General features: G+C 39.9%; 1 protein-coding gene across 1 annotated transcript in view; it reads right to left on the bottom strand.

Annotated features, from left to right (window-relative positions):
* Positions 1 to 19,284, bottom strand: part of LOC307183920 (uncharacterized protein) — a 284,255-nt gene that overhangs the window by 93,912 nt on the left and 171,059 nt on the right. The gene's annotated exons all lie outside the window — the stretch shown is intronic.

Genomic DNA, 19,284 nt, shown 5'->3' with positions numbered 1-19,284 from the left:
ATAAGTGTTTTGTAACTTTGGAATACTTGGAGTTTTATATATATATATATATATATATATATATATATATATATTTTAATGTAGTAGTTAAAGCCGTGGAGAGTGTACTAGTCTACCTAGGTTCAAATTCTGGCTTTACCCTATGACTTCCCTGCGGCTTCCTCTGCTCACCTATTAAAAAGGAGGATAATAAGTCTGCTGTGGTGAGTTACATACTAAGTGCTATTTAAGCATTTGCTATAATGATCGTGTATACTCGAAGGCAAGGAACTTGCACCTTGATCGTCTCTGTATTCCTAGTGCTTAAGAATTCCTAGTGCTTTCCTAGTGCATTGTCTTAGGCTAGAGATAGCTCAGTACAGTTCTTCTCACTATAAAGTACTGTTACGTTGAAAGTCTTTGCTTGTGTACTAACAATCTATGACATATCTGCTGAGGACAAGGAAAGGAATAGTTTTAAAACTGCAATGGATAACAAAAGATTGTATGATGTAACGCCTTTATTATGTAATTATAAAACTAACAAATGATCATGGTAGAAAATATGAAAAACTCCTAGACAAAAGAGAGATCAACAACATTTGGAGTAACTTTCAGAGTGTAGAGTTGTCCATGAATATTAGTGCTTTCATAGTTTCCAGGACTTTAAGTAGACTCTGCTTCTTAAGAGTCTATTCATGATATTTTACTTTAATGATGTTTTCATCATGGGGACACACACACACACACAGAAATCTGTTAAAAAAAAAAAAAGAAAGGCATGTAAATCACTGATGTTTCAGATAGCCACATGAAATAAGTGAGAAAGGTCAACAAGCTGAAAGAATGTGGAGTAGCATCTCCTTAATTGCTTACATAACTCTGATAATTACCTCTTTGTGGATAAAGTAATTAATGGGGAATCTAATTCAAGAAAAATGTATGAACTTCAAGCCTTCTCAAAGCCAAGTATTTCTTTCCACAAAAGGTTACTTTCCACGGCCATTCTTCCTTATTACCAGACAGGGAAAGAGTATTGTATGGCAAAGGATCTTCCTGAAGGAGGGTGCTTCCCACACTGATTGTCATAAATGACTTCGGAATTACTGTTGCTGTATTACCAAAATCTTAAACTAGGATATTTTTGACAAATGCGGTTCTTAGTTAATTTTTAGAGCTACAAACTGTCAGATGGCTCTGAAATGACAATTGTCTGGCTATTCTTCAGGGTGATCACAATACGGTAATGACCTTGAGGTATCACTAAAAAGCAGGAAGGTGTGAGTCTTCCTTTGGTTCCAGAGTGAAATGCGAGTTGGAGTTGGAGTTGGAAAAGAGGCCCACAACCAAGTGATAGAGAAGGAGATGTGAGGTCATTGGTGAAAAACCAGGTTGAAGTTAAGGTGAAGAGGCATGAGGAAATGGGCAACTGTTCCAGTATTACAAAGATCATCAAGAAGCATATCCATGAATGTGGTTTGTATTGCAATCTGCTGAAAAAGAGACAAATATCCTGGCCCGGCCTTCATGGAGATTATGTTTTATTGATTCTGATAATAGATTATTGTTGAAAAGGGCCTCCTATAAATTATAACCATGCAAAGGCAGCAAGATAATTTATTTTTCTTTATGTATGTGTTTCTCATTCCTACTCACTTCTATCTTAGGGGAAGAGAAAATCACACACACAAAAAAATGTCAATTCTCAGCTATTCCTTTTCAAAATAATTTTTTTTCCAAATTCCAGTGGAGGCAATAGGTTAACTGTTAAGATTTGTAAGCCTCAAAAAGCTAGATTTTTACAAAGTGTAGCCAAATTTTATTCTATAAATAATAGCTTTGCAAATAATATATGGTGATGCAAAGTTGGAAAAAGCTGGTTTTTCTTCCGTGAATGGCTTCACTGTGCTGGGAGAAGAGGCACAGAAGAAATCAACGTAATTAAACGTGGGGTGAGTTTTCCTGATAGGGGACTCTAGTGCTTTAAAATAGACTAGATAATCCTAAGGATAATCTTAGGGTAGAACAGACCAATGCCTCATTTCCAATCTGGTACCCTGGAAGAAAACAGTGTATTTTCTTTAAGGTCTTGAGAGGTTTTTCTTCTGCTTTGTTTTGGTTTTGGTTCATTTTGTAATCAACCTTATTAAGGTATCATTTACATACAATAAAATGCAGACATTTTTAGTCAACGGCTCAGTGACTTTTAATTAATGTATACATTTGTATAACTAGCACCCCCATAAAGATAGATAACAATTCTAAAACCCTAGAAAGTTTCCTCCTAGGCTTTTGCAAAAGTATCCCCATCTCCCACCCCAAGGCCACCACGGATCTGTTTTTTATCTTTAGAGATGACTTTTGCCCAGTTTACAATTTCATGTAAGTTGAATAATACAGTAGGTGCCCTTCTGATCTGGCTTCACTTGCTCAGCATATGGTTTTTGAGATTCATTCATGTTGGGATGTTTTAAACCAGGACTTTAGCCTGGGTGGCTGATGTTGTCTGAAGGCACCTATAGGTACACCTGAGTCTCTGGCATTGTCACTGTCTGTTCTTGGCTCAGTATTTTCAACTTTACTAAGAAGCACAAGGTTGAAGTAAGGAAGATCATTGTCAGTATAATGGAGGTGAAGTGGGTTCTGTTATATAATATTCTCAGCAAAAATTGACCTGCTTGGAATCATTGTGTTGATAATGGACAAGGATACTCCTCCTCCAAAAACCTTGATACTATAAAACTTCTAAAGGACGCTGTCCTAGGACTCTTTTAATTTTCATATTTTGGGAAACATTTCTGGAGAATTCAAATGCTCGCAACCTGAAAGAAACAATTATTCACCTGAAAGCTGACTCTGCTAAAGTTGAGTTGTCTGACCTTTACATGCTGATAGAACCCAAACAGTCTTGCAAAACAATGCTCTCTTATTGGATATAAGCATATAGATTGTTTAAGATGGACGTGTATATGCAGTAAAGTGAAAAAGCAAAGAATCTTTGAGTTTCCCTTGCTGGATTTTTTTATTTTTTCATTTAAGTTTCTATAGCATATGCTAATAATTCAGGGAAACCTCAGGTTAGTTTTAGGTCCACTCTACATAAATGTTGAAGTACTCCATATCCACCTTTTTTCTACCTTCCTTCTTTTCTTCCATCTTTCCTTTCTAACTTCTTATAATCCATTATACTTAATCCTGCATTTGCTGAGGTGGCAATTAGTGTAGGAAAATACTGTGAAATTTTGCTGTTCAGAATGCATGTTGACCAAATTCTATATTGAGAAAAGGTCTGAATTTACCCAGAGTAACCCTTTCTCAGCGTCTTTGAATAAACGCCATAGAAAGTGGGCTATATATAATATCCTGACAGGTATGTAGAACTCCTATCAATTGCCCTAAAGAGCTTACCTAGCGTAGATGCATATGAATGCATTTAATAATTGCTTTATTGGCAGCAGTGCCAACCTACACAGTCTGTTTGGTTTTATATCATTCTCATTACCTGCTGTTTACCACTGTATACATTGCTAATGGTGTGGTTTCTATGGCTTGTGAATTTCACGGCCAAATAATATGTAATTTATTGCACACTTCAGTGTAGAAGATGGAGACTCCATAACTTTTCGTGTGCTCTTTGCCCCTTTAGAATGTATTACACTGAGATCAGGCAAAGTAATAAATGTATTTCAAATGTGCGTGATAGGTAGACATCAATTAGGACTGCTGGGCAATATTTCTGCTTCCAGCAACATAACAGTTTTTAAAGACTGAGCCATTGAACGTGGAGTCACTGAACATGGGACTCAGTTCACTGGGATCCTTCTTAGAAAACTAAAGGAAAACTTGGATTGGATTTGTGTGGTTTATTCAAGTAGTAACTAATCACCTACATCTTGGTGAACTTAATTTGTCACAATTGTTTGGTATTTTATTAACTCTCTTCCCCTTCTTCCCCCGACTCTCACGAGAACAGATCATGAGTATCTTAAAACATACTAAGTCGTCTTCCATCCCTGTTAATCTAACTACAAAAGCACACTTTCCTTATCCAATGTAACTTACTGTCTTTTAGAGTGGCTGGGGTTTTAATTCTCTACAAAATTAAAACCAGCAAAGAGAAACATTTTCAAGGAGCCACCACATTGTAGCGCTTTAGAAAGAAGACTTTAGAATTAAGGGCAACTATATCATTTTATAGCTAAAGCACCTGAGGCCTAAAGTAGGAAGGTAACCATCGAGGTCAGGGAAAGGGGTTGAAGATCAGGTTTCCAGAAAGAGTCTAGAGGGACTCAATCTGAGCAGGTCAAAAACTGAAAGGAGGCCACGAATGTTCTGGGAAGGCTGGCATCTGGCCTCCAGTGTGGGATTCAGATGGGGAGTGGGTCCTGGGGGAACTGAGCTTCTGCAGTAGGCAGAGAAGTCCACCTCCTCTCCGGAAAGTACCACTGACATCAGGGAGTTGAGAGGAAAGAGCAGAATTTAGGCTTATTTCAGATACTTCTTGAGAAAGAACTTGGACAAGAGCAAGTCCCACGCAGCCTCTTTTAAATCCATGCCCAGTATTTTCTGGTGGAGCTGCTTAAACCCTCCAAGTGACTCCAGTATTTTAATTTCACTCTGTATTTAATTCCGACAGTTCTATGATTGATTATTTAATGGGCAAATAAGTAGGGTCACAAAAGAGTGTGAATGTATTTTACAGGATGAGGATGGGCGGAGTGGAGCAGTCTGGAACAGGACACCAATAAAAAGGGATCTTGGTAAAGAAGAACGTCTATTAGAAATGGAGAGGAATTCGCAAGGAAATTAGTGCCTGACACCACGCCCTTCTCTCTGCATGTTTAGAAGCTAGTTTCTAATTTTATTTTCGTAGGAGCTGTCCCTGTGATGAATTCTCTTTTACCTCCACACCATTTACCACATGGACATATTGTGAAGTTTGTGTGAGAGAAAGCAAGTATTAGAATTTGTCTTGCAAGGAGCTATAAACACTTCCTGGAACAATCTAGGGTAGAAGGAAAAGGAAAGGAAGGTGGAAACAAAGCAGAAAGACAGCTAATGATGCTGGAGTCTCTCGCTGGGATTTGTGGTATCTCTTTTTGAAACTAAGTACAGAAAGTCAGAACTTGACTGATTGTTTCCTGATCACGGTTTGTTTTCATTTTTGCTTTTTTCTTGCTCTCTCATCAGTTATTCCAGCCAGTGCCATGTCATTTTCAGTTTCAGTAAGCATGCCTGTCTTGTTTCCATTTGCATTATTCATGCAAACGTTGATTGAACTGATGACCCCGAGTTATCAAGGAAACATTAGATACACCAGTAGATACATTTCTTAATTTTAGAAAAACATTACCGAGTGAAGGTTAAAATAACTCCTCTTCAATTTGTCATTTTAAAAAAACTTCTCCTAACATACAATACCTCATTGCCTAACAATGCCAGATAAATGAAGAATTCCTATGTATTCATGAATGCAGGCTAGTCTGTATATTTTTTGGCAGGTATGACCGTTACCGAGGGTAACGGCCTGGTTTGCCGGCCATGTCCTGTCTCCTAGATAGTTGTAGTTTCTGTTGTCTTTCAGTTGGTCCATTGGATATCAGAGGTGAATTTATAAAACTATACTTCCCTTTACACTTAGTTTTTTGTTTTGTTTTGTTTTACTTGAAGTATAGTTGATTGACAATGTTGTGTTGCAGGTGTACAGCCAAGTGATTCCGATATATGTATTTCTTCTTCAGATCCTTTTCCATTATAGGTTATTACAAGGTATTGAATATAGTTGCCTGTGCTATACAGCAGGACCTCGTAGTTATCTACTTTATACATAGTATACACTTACTTTGTGTGATCCACGCTGGTCAGACCACATGATTATTTTCACTTCTGATATAATTTTTTCAGGTCCAACCTCAAATCTTTGATAAGAAGATATTTTTTAGCATGTGTGTGCTCTAAATCCAACAGTAGTTATTAGAGATATGGTTTTGCATTAGGTATTCTTCACTTTTTTGTTCTCGGCCAACCAACTGAAAACTAGCATTTATTTTCTGGTTGGTTTGCTAGATGTTTATGACTATAATAAAAGTCTTACATTTTGTCTCATATCTTAAAACACAATCTGAATTAGCAGTGGATATTGTGCTATACATAGGGGCTGTGATATAAATATAGTTTCTAACTTCAAAAACATATAGCCTAGAAGGGAACACAGACACATATGCAGCAATTATGGCAACTGCATTTGTTTACTAAGTGAAATAGCACTGAGATGGATAAGGTGCTAGCAAGCCTTGAACAGCCAAATCAGCTTCAAAAATAGATGCGCAGTTCTTTAAAAATCTTTTTAACATTTTTCCAGTTACATGTAGAATATAACTTAGCATAAAAACGGTACGGGTTTTATTTTAAGTAATGTAGCATTTTGACATCCTCATAATGAAATTAAATCCAGAAGGAGGTTTCTCTCCATGATCTCTTGAAATGGTCCTTGATCATCCACAATATTTCCCATCAACACAAAGGTGTTACCAAGGGCAGGAAACTCCAGCATTATTAAAGTTTCATAAAGCAAAGTCAATTTTAAGAATATAATGTCCCCAAACTGATAAAGGTCTTGACAGAAAATTTCAAGGGAAGCATAAATTATTTTTTGTTTGTCAGAGGGCAAAAATATTTAGGTTGAGTTAATGAATGGTAGAGTTTTTGAGTGGAGAGTGTCCTTAAAATATTATGTAGATCTGTACTGTCAACAGATGCTAGCCACATGGCATTATTTATATTTAAACAAATTTAAAAATAAGATTAAAAATTCAGTTCCTCAGTTGCATTTGCCATATTTCAAAGATGTTTATTAGCTCCATATAGCTATTGAATACTGCATTGCATGGTACAGATATAGAATATTTTCATTATCACCAAAAATTCTATTGAGCAATACTAAAATTATACCCAGATATTCACAGAGAAGGCAACCAAGTCTCAAGGAAATAATATAACTTCCCCAAGATCACACAGCTGTGTTTTTAAAGAAAAAGAAAACGACACAAAGGAAATAGTAACAGAGGCATTAACGAAACCCAGTAAGTTTCTGGAGCAGTCAAAGTAGGGTTTAAAAGTGCATACTTAGCTGTTAGCAGGGTTGAAGCTCTTGATGGTTGGTAAGATCTACCTGCCTGAATTTGGACATTAGCATTTTATGCAATGAATTAAAAGCAAAAAATCCTTTCAGCGAATGGCTGCCAGCTCCATAGTTTTAGCCACTGCCGTGCTTCCAGGTTATGTTTATCATTTTCATGTACAGGGCACCACTGTGAAATGTGACAGTTTATCTGACCCCAGAGAAATCAAGAAATCTTGTGGGGGTTATGGCTATATTTGAAAAGGTTGATTTTTAAATGCATCATGCAGACTGGCCCTGTTGTAAAAGGGATTCCTGCCATCAAATAATCAAAATGTAAACTCTCTTCTTACCTTGCAAAAGTCAAAGATAGTCCCTGCATCTTTATTATTTCGTTGAAATCCAAATATTGTTTTTCCATTCTCTAAATTGTTTTCCTCACAGTGTTATCAACTATTGCCAAGGAAGGAAAGGTTAGATTTATCAGTCAAAGATTGCTAAAGGCCCCCTAGGTAACTGAACCCTCAGGAGAAACAATCGTCATCTATTCTTTTTCTGTTGTTTCAGTATCTTGGTAAAGAGTCATTTCAATATGTTTGGTTCTGTAGCAGAGGTTCTGTGAAGTGCTTATCTTCCTCAGGGGTCCAGAAAGCCTGCGAGTCTGTGGGTAAAGATGGGTAAGGAGAGAGAGGGAAGGAGGCTAGAGAGAGGCTCAGTGCTGAGATAAGGACAGTGTTCTAAAGCCTCCTGGGGGTGAGGCTGGGGTGCACAAACACCCACGACTAATCTAGACAGAAACTGAATAATCAAGGGGACGACCAGTGTGAAGTCATGTGGTCACCTCTCCCTCTAGAAATAAACATTGCCCTCAGTAAGTCTCCTCCCGCTCCAGAAGAGCATTAGGAAGGTCTGGAGAGGGGGATTATTGGCAGAAATGGGAAAAGCAGGTTGAAGGGATTAGCCTGGAGCAGAGAGCCCAAGAAACCCAAGCCAGTAGATGGAAGGCAGACTTTTCATGGAAGTCTCCAAGCCCACGTCAAGTTCTGGGACCACCAAGTACAAGTCAAAGAGTGCTCATTTAACCCCTTTGGGCCCCCACGGGAGTGGAGGAAGACTGGACAGAGAGGGAGAAGGGGCCATTGATTGAAGGTACAGTATTTACTATGGGATTTAACTCCTCAAAGGCCTCCCAGTAGCTTCAGATCTGCTCAAGAATCCTTCATGTCCTGCTGGTTTGCAGCGAGTGGCTCACAGCTTCAAGGCCTCCTCTGCCAGATGGAGAACTATTTCAAACATCCTGCCTCTATTTTGTACTCTAGCAATGCAGACAGGAAACCTGACCCCATTTTCAGGTTCTAAAGAGAAATTCTAAGTACCTGAAAGACTGAGGAACATGGTGGCTTTTATTTAAGATGTGGAGATAGAGAGCACATACCTGGACTTGGGCCTGCAACAGCACCGAATTGCACCAAGAGTTCCCTTTATTTTCTCTCGCATCTCTATTTCTCCTTTTCTCTCTGCTGGATTAGCCATGGGGACTCCAAGTTCTTCATTGTGTGGTCCTGGTACAAAGATTCTCCTGGGAATTATAAAGCTATTCACCTGCTACATCGAGCACTTCTTATTTTTTCCCCAGCAACATAAGTCATCCTTAAGAGGGGTCAGGGTGCTAGCTCTTAAATATATTTTAGTCATCCCTTTGTACATTAAATTCTCTTTCTTGGAGACTGCTCCTGACATGGTGTTCACCGTGCTCTCAGCTGGCCTCCTGAAGTTCTGCCCTGCCTTCTCCACCAGGTACAGTTCAGGAGCTGCCTACCTCAGGGTGATAGGTTATCTTCTAGTTGCTTTATTCCTTTCCATTTTACATTTAGAAAGTATAATTGGAATACATAAACTTCTCTGTGACCACAGCTTTATTTGCAACCCACAGGTTTTGTTATGGCATATTTTCATTACCATCCAATTAATAAAATTCTAATTCCCATTGTGACTTTATCTTTGACCTACATAATGATCAGAAGTATGTTTTAAATATCCAACTATTTGGTAAAATATTGGTTATATAGTTTTAAATTTCTTGCTTATTCGGAGTCTTGTTTTATAACCAGAATATAGGCAATTTTATAAATGTGCCATGTGCACCTAAAAATTTCTGCATAATATATATATTCCATCATGGTTGGTGCAGTGTTTTATGTAAATTTAGGCCCAAGTTCTTAATGATGGTATTCAGATCTTCTATAATCTGCTGATTTGTTGTTGTGGTTCTATGTTACTGATCTAGGTAATTTAGATTTTTCTATTTCTACTTAGATTTTTGGAATTTCCCTTCATATATTGCATTGAAGTTTAGACTTATAATATATTCCTTGTAAAGTAACAGTGGGTTTTATTATCCTGCCTTATCGCCAGTGATACATTTTGCTTTCAAATCTATGTTAACATTAAAAAATCTTCTTCAATTTTACTTATTGTTGTTATGACATAATTTTTGAATCCTTTCATTTTCAATCTGACTCTTGTCTCTTGTAGGTGGCATAGAATTAGGTTTTTTGTTTGTTTCAATAATCCTTGTCCTTTGAGTATTTACAGTAAATGTATTTTCTTACAGACCGTTTACTCCTTGTTTACTCTTTGTCCCACCTTGTTGTGTTCCTTTTGCTCTTATTTCTTCCTTTGACATTTCTTCAAATTCCATTTTCCTTATATTAGCTTGTTACTTTTACACAAGTAGCAGTTACACATGTACCATGACTTATTAGCTCTTGTACTGCTTCTCAAGCAATGCTGAGATCTTAAATTTCTTTTACTACTTTTTCTTCTTCCACTTGTTTTAATGCATTCTAATTTTTGATATATTTTATTATTACTCTTTTGTGCTGTTAGATTTTATTTAGTTTTATCCACTTATTTCCGTGATAACTCGGGGTCATTAGTTCAATCAACGTTTGCATGAATAATGCAAATGGAAACAAGACAGGCATGCTTACTGAAACTGAAACTGAAACTGACATGGCACTGGCTGGAGTAACTGATGAGAGAGCAAGAAAAAAAACAAAAATGAAAACAAACCGTGAACAAGAAACAATCAGTCAAGTTCTGACTTTCTGTACCTAGTTTCAAAAAGAGATACCACAAATCCCAGCGGGAGACTCCAGCATCATTAGCTGTCTTTCTCCTTTGTTTCCACCTTCCTTTCCTTTTCCTTCTACCCTGTATTGTTCCAGGAAGTGATTATAGCTCCGTGCAAAACAAATTCTAATACTTGCTTTCTCTCACACAAACTTCACAATATGTCCATGTGACAAATAGTGTGGAGGTAAAAGACAATTCATCACAGGCACATCTCCTATGAAAATAAAATTAGAAACTAGCTTCTAAACATGCAGAGAGAAGGGCGTGGTGTCAGGCACTAATTTCCTTGCGAATTCCTCTCCATTTCTAATAGACGTTCTTCTTTACCAAGATCCCTTTTTATTGGTGTCCTGTTCCAGACTGCTCCACTCCACCCATCTTCATCCTGTAAAATACATTCACACTCTTTTGTGACCCTACTTATTTGCCCATTAAATAATCAGTCACAGAACTGTCGGAATTAAATACAGAGTGAAATTAAAATACTGGAGTCACTTGGAGGGTTTAAGCAGCTCCACCAGAAAATACTGGGCATGGATTTAAAAGAGGCTGCGTGGGACTTGCTCTTGTCCAAGTTCTTTCTCAAGAAGTATCTGAAATAAGCCTAAATTCAGAGTTAATCAGACTGGCCTGCTTTCTCAGGTGGACTGGAATTCATTGCTCTTTCCCCTCAACTCCCTGATGTCAGTGGCACTTTCCGGAGGGGAGGTGGACTTCTCTGCCTACTGCAGAAGCGCAGTTCCCACCGGGCCCACTCCCTGTCTGAACCCCACACTGGAGGCCAGATGCCAGCCTTCCCAGAACATTTGTGGTCTCCTTTCAGTTTCTGACCTGCTCAGATTGAGTCCCTGTAGACTCTTCCTCAGCTTGAAACCTGATCTTCCACCCCTTCCCTGACCTTGATGGTTACCTTCCTAATTTAGGCCTCAGGTGCTTTAGCTATAAAATGATATAGTTGCCCTTAATTCTAAAGTTTTCTTTCTAAAGCGCTACCATGTGGTGGCTCCTTGAAAATGTTTCTCTTTGCTGGTTTAAATTTTGTGGAGAATTAAAACCCCAGCCACTCTAAAAGACAGTAAGTTACATTGGATAAGGAAAGTGTGCTTTTGTAGTTAGATTAACAGGGATGGAAGATGACTTAATATGTTTTAAGATACTCATGATCCGTTCTCCTGAGAGTCGGGGGAAGAGGGGAAGGGAGTTAATAAAATATCAAACGACTGTGACAAATTAAGTTCACCAAGATGTAGCTGATTAGTTACTACTTGAATAAGCCACGCAAATCCAATTCAAGTTGTCCTTTATTTTTCTAAGAAGGATCCCAGTGAACTGAGTCCCATGTTCAGTGACTCCACGTTCAGTGGCTTAGTCTTTAAAAACTGTTATGTTGCTGGAAGCAGAAATATTGCCCATCAGTCCTAATTGATGTTTAGCTATCACGCACATTTGAAATACATTTATTACTTTGCCTGATCTCAGTGTAATACATTCCAAAGGGGCAAAGAGCACATGAAAAGTTATGGAGTCTCCATCTTCTACACTGAAGTGTGCAATAAATTACATATTATTTGGCCGTGAAATTCACAAGCCATAGAAACCACGCCATTAGCAATGTATACAGTGGTAAACAGCAGGTAATGAGAATGATATAAAACAAAAGACTGTGTATGTTGGCACTGCTGCCAATAAAACAATCATTAAATGCATTCATATGCATCTACGCTAGGTAAGCTCTTTAGGGCAATTGCTATGAGTTCTACATACCTGTCAGGATATTATATATAGCCCAGTTTCTATGGCGTTTATTCAAAGACGCTGAGAAAGGGTTACTCTGGGTGAATTCAGACCTTTTCTCAATATAGAATTTGGTCAACATGCATTCTGAACAGCAAAATTTCACAGTATTTTCCTACACTAATTGCCACCTCAGCAAATGCAGGATTAAGTATAATGGATTATAAGAAGTTAGAAAGGAAAGATGGAAGAAAAGAAGGAAGGTAGAAAAAAGGTGGGTATGGAGTACTTCAACATTTACGTAAAGAGTGGACCTAAAACTAACCTGAGGTTTCCCTGAGCCATTAGCATACACTATAGAAACTTAAATGAAAAACTAAAAAAAACCAGCAAGGGAAACTCAAAGATTCTTTGTTTTTTCACTTTACTGCATACACACGTCCACCTTCAACAATCTATATGCTTATATCCAATAAGAGAGCATTGTTTTGCAAGACTGTTTGGCTTCTATCAGCATGTAAAGGTCGGACAACTCAACTTTAGCAGAGTTAGCCTTCAGGTGAATAATTGCTTCTTTCAGGTTGCGAGCAGTTGAATTTTCCAGAAATGTTTCCCAAAATATGAAAACTAAAAGAAGGGTCCTAGGACAGCGTCCTTTAGAAGGTTTATAGTATCAAGGCTTTTGGAGGAAGAGAATCCTTGTCGATTATCAACACAATGATTCCAAGCAGGTCAATTTTTGCTGAGAATATTATATAACAGAACCCACTTCACCTCCATTATACTGACAATGATCTTCCTTACTTCAACCTTGTGCTTCTTAGTAAAGTTGAAAATACTGAGCCAAGAACAGACAGTGACAATGCCAGAGACTCAGATGTACCTATAGGTGCCTTCAGACAACATCAGCCACCCAGGCTAAAGTCCTGGTTTAAAACATCCCAACGTGAATGAATCTCAAAAACCATATGCTGAGCAAGTGAAGCCAGATCAGAAGGGCACCTACTGTATTATTCAACTTACATGAAATTGTAAACTCGGCAAAAGTCATCTCTAAAGATAAAAAACAGATCCGTGGTTGCCTTGGGGTGGGAGATGGGGATACTTTTGCAAAAGCCTAGGAGGAAACTTTCTAGGGTTTTAGAATTGTTATCTATCTTTATGGGGGTGGTAGTTAAACAAATGTATACATTAATTAAAAGTCACTGAACCCTTGACTAAAAATGTCTGCATTTTATTGTATGTAAATGATACCTTAATAAGGTTGATTACAAAATGAACCAAAACCAAAACAAAGCAGAAGAAAAACCTCTCAAGACCTCAAAGGAAATACACTGTTTTCTTCCAGGGTACCAGATTGGAAATGAGGCATTGGTCTGTTCTACCCTCAGATCATCCCTAGGATTATCTAGTCTATTTTAAAGCACTAGAGTCCCCTATCAGGAAAACTCACCCTATGTTTAATTACTTTGATTTCTTCTCTGCCTCTTCTCCCAAGACAGTGAAGCCATTCACGGAAGGAAAACCAGCTTTTTCCAACTTTGCATCACCACATATTCTTTCCAAAGCTATTATTTATGGAATGAAATTTGGCTACACTTTGTAAAAATCTAGCTTTTTAAGCCTTACAAATCTTAACAGTTAACCTATTGCCTCCACTGGAATTTGGAAAAAAAATATTTTGAAAAGGAATAGCTGAGACTTGACATTTTTTTGTGTGTGATTTTCTCTTCCCCTAAGAGAGAAGTGAGTAGGAATGAAACACATACATAAAGAAAAATAAATTATCTTGCTGCCTTTGCATGGTTATAATTTATAGGAGGCCCTTTTCAACAATAATCTATTATCAGAATCAATAAAATATAATCTCCATGAAGGCCAGGCCAGGATATTTGTCTGTTTTTCAGCAGATTGCAATACAAACTACATTCATGGATATGCTTCTTGATGATCTTTGTAATACTGTAACCGTTGACCATTTCCTCATGCCTCTTCACCTTAACTTCAACCTGGTTTTTCACCAATGACCTCACATTTCCTTCTCTATCACTTGGTTGTGGGCCTCTTTTCCAACTCCAACTCCAACTCGCATTTCACTCTGGCACCAAAGGAAGACTCACACCTTCCTGCTTTTTAGTGATACCTCAAGGTCATTACCATATTGTGATCACCCTGAATAGCCAGACAATTGTTATTTCAGAGCCATCTGACAGTTTGTAGCTCTAAAAATTAACTAAGGACCATATTTGTCAAAAATATCCTAGTTTAAGATTTTGGTAATACAGCAACAGTAATTCCGAAGTCATTTATGACAATCAGTGTGGGAAGCACCCTCCTTCAGGAAGACCCTTTGCCATACAATACACTTTCCCTGTCTGGTAATAAGGAAGCACGGCCGTGGAAAGTAACCTTTTGTGGAAAGAAATACTTGGCTTTGAGAAGGCTTGAAGTTCATACACTTTTCTTGAATTAGATTCCCCATTAATTACTTTATCCACAAAGAGGTAATTATCAGAGTTATGTAAGCAATTAAGGAGATGCTACTCCACATTCTTTCAGCTTGTTGACCTTTCTCACTTTATTTCATGTGGCTATCTGAAACATCAGTGATTTACATGCCTTTTTTTTTGACAGATTTCTGTGTGTGTGTGTCCCCATGATGAAAACATCATTAAAGTAAAATATCATGAATAGACTCTTAAGAAGCAGAGTCTACTTAAAGTCCTGGAAAATATGAAAGCACTGATATTCATGGACAACTCTACACTCTGAAAGTTACTCCAAATTTTGCCGACCTCTCTTTTGTCTAGGAGTTTTTCAAATTTTCTACCATGATCATTTGTTAGTTTTATAATTACATAATAAAGGCATTACATCATACAATCTTTTGTTATCCATTGCAGTTTTAAAACTATTCCTTTCCTTGTCCTCAGCAGATATGTCATAGATTATTAGTACACGAGCAAAGACTTTCAACGTTAACAGTACTTTATAGTGAGAAGAACTATACTGAGCTATCTCTAGCCTAAGACAATGCACTAGGAAAGCACTAGGAATTCTTAAGCACTAGGAATACAGAGACGATCAAGGGGCAAGTTCCTTGCCTTCGAGTATACATAATCATTATAGCAAATGCTTAAATAGCACTTAGTACGTAACTCACCACAGCAGTCTTATTATCCTCCTTTTTAATAGGTGAGCAGAGGAAGCCACAGGGAAGTCATAGGGTAAAGCCAGAATTTGAACCTAGGTAGACTAGTACACTCTCCACGGCTTTAACTACTACATTAAAAAAATATATATATATATGTTTTATATATATATATATATATATATATATATATATGTATATAACTCCAAGTATTCCAAAGTTACAAAACACTTATCTACCAAAACTCAAAAAGGAGCACACAAACTTGCATAGAAAATAAACATGTGGGCTTCCCTTGTGGCGCAGTGGTTGAGAGTCTGCCTGCCGATGCAGGGGACACGGGTTCGTGCCCCAGTCCGGGAAGATCCCACATGCCGCGGAGTGGCTAGGCGCGTGAGCCATGGCCGCTGAGCCTGTGCGTCCGGAGCCTGTGCTCCTCAACGGGAGAGGCCGCAACAGTGAGAGGCCCGCATACCGCAAAGAAGAAAATAAACATGTAGAAGTTCATAAATAAACCACAATATAACCTGCTCCACATAATATACTGACTGCAGTGTCCTGGGCCTCTCCCATCCTTAGGTAGCCGGAAATTACAACAAAATAATACTTTTCACCTTTGGAAGCCACACCATCTCTCATACCAACCAACCAATTACTTCCTTAGAATTGGAAATTAACCTGAATATCATAAAATATATATATATAGCATTAGTGATGTAGAATCTTTGTTTAAAGACAATAACTTCAATAGCAGAGGGAACTTTACCATTGCAGGCTTCCGATAACCTCTATATTTCTCAGATTTCATGCTAAATCATAAAATGCCATATTGTGTCTGAAGCTATTTTTTCAATAGTCCATTTTCTTAAATGGACTAGCAAAGCCGTAAATACTGAGGAACATTTTGGCTCCCAAATCCTAAAGCCATTCTGATTATGCCTGGGTGATCATGGGGACGTCATCGGAACTACCAGAGGACTGGCTGAAATACCAGTGTTCTGGCCAGCTTACAAATTAGAAATTATACAGAATCCAATTTTATTTTTTTGTTAAGTAATTCCTATGAGGCTTTTAGGATGTCAGTGTAAAGTCCTTTCATGTGTAATCTTTATCCATTAGATAGGGAACAATGCCAATCCCCGTCATAAATACTGTCACAACCTGACACTGAAAATCCATTGCAGGGCATAGGACCTGCAAATAGGAGGTGAATCACACACATCCACTCATTCAGACAATCCACAAATATTCATTTTTAAGTCTACTATATGCCAATAATGTACCGGCCTCTCAGATGCTAAACCATGCTAAATGCTGAAACAGACATACTCAGTTTGGGCCCTCCTGGAACTTATTACCTACAGAAGTGCCTTCATTGTAAATGGTCAGGTCTCAGCCAATGCTATTATCATCAGCAGGTGACCAAATGATACAGCTTGCTTCCCTTCAGAGGTACAAAACAGTTCTTACATCTGAATGGGATGCAAAGAATAATCTGACTTCTGTTCACCAGGGGATGAATTGAACTGTCCTTGCAGAAGAGATAACAGATGGTGTGAACCCCAGATCCTAGAAACGGGCCAGGCACACGATAAGTGTTCAGCTTTTCACAAACAAATGAACAATCACTTCCTCTCCTAGATCTTTACACCCTTCCTCTGTTGGCTACTTTCTCTCAGCTTATAAACATCCTCAAATATACCCACTTAAAAAAACTCTCAGACCTATGATCCTTTGGATATTCTTGTGGATAACCTAAGTCTCTACCATGCCTTCAAACACCTGTCCTCCCAAAAGCCCACATCTGTACCTTGGGCCCAGACCTGTCTACCAGGCCCCTCTAAAGCACTGAAGATGAAGGAAGATCCTCTCGCCACCCCCAATCCCTTTCTACTGTGCTCTGTATCTCTCAAAAAGATGCAGCTGTAAACTGTCACCCACGCTTGCTGCCCTCCCTTTTCTAACTGGTCACCAGGCCTCACCCATTCTCTCTCAGATCTGCAAAACCCGGTCCCACCTTTTATAACTTAAGTGGGACCCTTAGATTACAATTCACCCAGCACCCAATCAACTGCCTTCCACATGGAGGTCCAAGTGAGCCTCTAAACCAGAATTCCAAATCACTGTTCTTTGGTGTTTCCCGCAGCCTTCAGGATAAACATCCAAACTTCTGACAGGACAAACAAGGCGCCTTTCTGTTGGGCCCCGCTAAGTTTTCAGTATCGACTCTCATTTCTTTCCCAAACCCTGAGTTCCAGTCCTGTACATTAGTTTTGCCATAATTTCTTACATTTCTCAAACTTCAACACACACTGCTCTCTCCTGCCACCCCAGGAGCTTCTACACATCCTTAGAAAGGATGGCACTTCCTCCAAGAATCCTACCCTGAACTTTCCCTTCCAAGTTTCTGTGCTCTGCAAAGGGGAAAGATGGCGGGGAGGGATACATTAGGAGTTTGGCATTAACATATACACACGACTATATATAAAATAATCAACAAGGACCTACTGCATAGCACAGGGTCCTCTACTCCATATCCTGTAACAAACTGTACGGGGAAAGAATCTGAAAAGGAATGGATATATGTATAACTGAATCACTTTACTGTACACCTGAAACTAACACAATATTGTAAATCAACTATCCTCCAATACAGAATAAAAATTGAATCAAAGAAAAAAGAGATTCTGTGCTCTGTAGCAGCAGAACTCACTTCTTCCAGAGCACTGACTCCTGTGCTTGTGTTTACTTGCTGCCCAGTAGAAGGGAAGATTACCTAGGGCAGAAGCATCGTCTCCAGCAGCCCTTGGTTCTGACAATTCATTCAAGTGCCAGGATACTTTACACACATAACCTGCTTAATTAATTCTAAGAACCCACAGAAAGAGTGGTTTTTAATGTCATTTCACAAGTGTGGGGATTGTAGTGCAAAAGAAACCTGTCCGGGCCACAGAGAGCATAAGCCCTGGAATTCAAACCCTAAGCTGCCTTGACACCGGTGCTCTTTCCACTATATATGATACAACTATTGAAAAAAATTTTTTTTTTCCTGAGCCCTGTTTGAATGGAAAGGAAATGAAGCTGGGATATATCCATTTCCTAATCGCTTTGGTGTGTACCAGGCAAAGTCATTCAACAGACCAGGTAACATCTGTGCAACAATTAACGATGCTCCAAACTGTGCTAAGTGTTCTACTTTGTAGAGTCTAGAAGCATTAACACAGTGCATCCTTGTAACCGCCACAGAGGCTGGGTCCTGTGAAGCCCATGCTACAGATGAGAACACTGAGACCTTGAAGCCTTAAGGCACTCGGCCGGGGTCACCGAGCTGGCAGGAGTCCTAGGCCGCACGCCCCGTCCAGTGCACGTACACCCGGTCACTGGGCACCGGTTCTAGTGCCCACCCTCCACCGTTAACCATTTAAAACCCCGCTTCTCACCGCCCACACGAGGGCCCCTGGAAGCGGGAAGTACAAACCTGTCTCGACAAGCCGTGGCTGGAAGAAGCTCTGGATACAGATCAGGGGCAGAGGGTGCTCAGGAGCGGCGCCCAGTCTACCCGCGGCGGCAGTCGGCGTTAAGTCCAGCAGGCCCTCCCTCAGGGAAGCCCGCACGGAGGGCAGAGGCACCGAGTCCTGCAGCGCGCACAGGTCCTCAGAGCGCGAGAAGGAGTCGGCCGCGCTGTCCGGGCGCAGCTTCACCGAGTGATCATGGCCTGAGCGCGGCCTCGGGGACGCTGGCTGCAGACAGGATGCCCACACCCGCCTGGGGGCCCCGGCTCGCCTCCCGGCCCCTCGGGCGCCCACCGCCCGGCGGCTGCGGCCCGAAGACATAGGGCCACGGGCCCAAGCTAGGCCGGGCCCTCCATGCCGCGCTCCGGAGCCCACGCGCGGCCTGGTGTTGGCGCGGGCATCAACGCCCTCCCGAGCCGCGGGGTTGCGGTTTAAGCCTCCGGGCGGGCCCGTGGGGGCGGGGCTCGAGGACTTCTGCGCGCTCGCCGTGCGTCCGCACGCAGACCCGCCTCCCTTGACGACGCGGCTTGAGGAGCAGCACGCAGACCCGCCTCCCATGACGACGCGGCCTGAGGAGCGGTGTCGGCAGCTTCGAGACTAGGGCAGCGCGAAAGGTAGGAGGTGTGGAGAATTTGGGGTTTCCAAAAAGC

The sequence above is a fragment of the Stenella coeruleoalba genome (assembly GCF_951394435.1).
Source record: "Stenella coeruleoalba genome assembly, chromosome: 3".
Lineage (NCBI taxonomy): Eukaryota > Metazoa > Chordata > Mammalia > Artiodactyla > Delphinidae > Stenella > Stenella coeruleoalba.
This window is presented reverse-complemented; position numbering and strand designations above follow the sequence as displayed.